The sequence below is a fragment of the Aplysia californica genome, unplaced genomic scaffold (genome assembly GCF_000002075.1).
Source record: "Aplysia californica isolate F4 #8 unplaced genomic scaffold, AplCal3.0 scaffold00195, whole genome shotgun sequence".
In the NCBI taxonomy this organism is placed as follows: Eukaryota; Metazoa; Mollusca; class Gastropoda; order Aplysiida; family Aplysiidae; genus Aplysia; species Aplysia californica.
In genome coordinates this window covers 1,166,256-1,168,507 of record NW_004797465.1, presented here as the reverse complement: position 1 = coordinate 1,168,507, position 2,252 = coordinate 1,166,256, and the positions used below count along the sequence as shown (strand labels likewise).

Genomic DNA, 2,252 nt, shown 5'->3' with positions numbered 1-2,252 from the left:
CACACACACACACACACACGCACACACAAACTTTCTCCTTTTATTTTGTTTACATTAGATATCATGCCAAGAAAAAACAATCCGAATTTTGGCGGAATCTCCAAACTGGGCACCCTACCCAGGGTGAAGCGACTCTAAAATTATTGCCAGATTTTGATAACATGTTCGAACAGATAGTTTGTCTTCGGGACCTACCATAAATCTCCTTGGTTTTTATAGTCATTGCAAACTTTTAAACATGTTATCCCAAACAATTTTCTTATTTATTTATAAAAGTTTTGTTGTAAAGATTTCTTTTTCAGTTTCAATATATTATACGCAAGACGCACCGTTGGTCATGCACTTTTGTTGTTCACTATTCGTATGTCAATACACTTGAGCAAGGGCTGAAATGCTCTCCTAACACTAATTGTAGATAGATGTCATATTTGTATAAGGACACTACATTTTTAGAGGTTTGTACTTATCTAATACCTTACCAATTGAGAAAAAACACATCAACTAATGGAACTAAAACTAACATTTCACAACGTTGTATTATTCAGCGACTGCTGTTGATCATTGGCACTGGAAATCCTGTGTGAAAAGACCCAGCAAAAGGAGCCGTTTATTTTCACAATGCATGATCAAAAAGGGATCTGGACCTAGACGGTCATATAATCGGTCATATTTATGATCGCCTAGATCTGGACCTATCTATTTTCTATGCAGTCCATGCTATCATTTTTAAACAGCGAATAAAATAAGGGGAAAAGCTGGCCGGCAGAAAATATTTGGCGTGACAGGAGTTTTTGGCAACAGTTTTGTCTAAAATGCGCACAAAAGCAAAAATCTGGAGTTTTAGGTAGAGTGAAAAGTAAACGAGCAATTCCAAATCTGCATCTTATTTTGTCTGTTTTTAGTTTTAGGATTTTAGGCACCACAAAACAGAAGAGAGAGAGCTTCATCTTGCAAGTTCTGTTTATGAGGGTAATTTTAGGTCTTGATTAGTTCCCTCTCCTCCCTTTCAACCCATGATATACATTTTCTGTGATGTTGATGTAAATTTAGATTCTAGATTCACAGGCCTAGATTAAATTTTCTACAAGTCTGAAAGGCAGAAAGGAGAATTAATCTGAATTGCAATATTTCGAAACTGGAAGTTGAAAGTCTGAGAGTGAGACAACAGTGACTGCGTATGTTAGAATCTAGATATAGATCTAGATCTAGATCTAGATTAGATCTACTTTGTACTCAGGCTAAGCTGTGCAAAAATGTATTTTCCTATAGAATCTAGAATCTAGATCTACCATTATCTTGATGTAAATTCTAAACTTTTTCCTGATTAAGATCTCGGCGCCTTTTCGGTAGTTCGCACCCCGCAATTTTATTCACGGGTTTGGGCCACAAGAGTAGGGGGGTTTCAGGGGGGCTTGCCCCCCTGACCTAATAAAAATAGGAAGGGGGGTTTCAGGGAGGCATGCCCCCCTGAATTTTACCATAATTTAATGTTTTGCAGTTGTTAGGTTTGTATCTTAGCTCACCGCGAATCAAACGTATAGTCAGAGATCTAAATCTAGATTCTAGATGTAGATCTAGGTCAGGCTCAAATAAGGGGGGTGGGAACTACCGAAAAAGCACCAAGATCTCTTGGATCAGGTTAATAAGTTGGCGCTTTTCGGTAGTTCCCACCCCGCAATTGTTATTCGCTGGTTTGGGCCCCAAAACATTTGTTAGGTTTAATATTTTAGCTCGCCGCGCATCAAACGTATAGATCTAGGTCTAGATCTAGATGTAGATCTAGATCTAGGCTCAAATAAGGGGGGTGGGAACTACTGAAAAAGCACCAAAGTGGTAAGTTTGACTTTGGCGCTCTTGAAGTGGAGGATGAAGAAACCCCTAACTCGAACAAAAGAAGGAATTTCATTATCATAACAATTGAAAGTGAAATTCTAGAATTAATAATGCCAGTTTCAGACTGAAAATACATGCTTTGTACGTGTACAACAGCTCTTCTTAATTTATGATCTGGCTCTCCTGGTATTGGTTTATAAAACTCTGTTTTAACTGTCACTTGTCAGTTGTTAAAATTCCTTTGACTCTTAAGCAGATATGTAGAACCGGAATCTGCTGCTGTAACTGTATTTGTAACAGGAGTAGTCTGTTAGTTGTCATAGTCATAGTTTAGGGTAACGAAGTGACTATTCGGACTCGGGTCCGAATATGAAAAAATGTTATTCGGACTCTGATTCTTGTCCAGCATGACATCACTT

General features: G+C 38.1%; 1 protein-coding gene across 1 annotated transcript in view; it reads left to right on the top strand.

Annotated features, from left to right (window-relative positions):
• Nucleotides 1–852: 852 nt before the first annotated feature.
• The window catches only part of LOC101859640 (ubiquitin carboxyl-terminal hydrolase 48), a 34,294-nt gene continuing 32,894 nt past the window's right edge, over nt 853–2,252 (top strand). The window contains exon 1 of the mRNA XM_005098876.3: nt 853–969. The gene's annotated coding sequence lies outside the window, so the exon portion shown is untranslated. The remainder of the gene's footprint in view (nt 970–2,252) is intronic.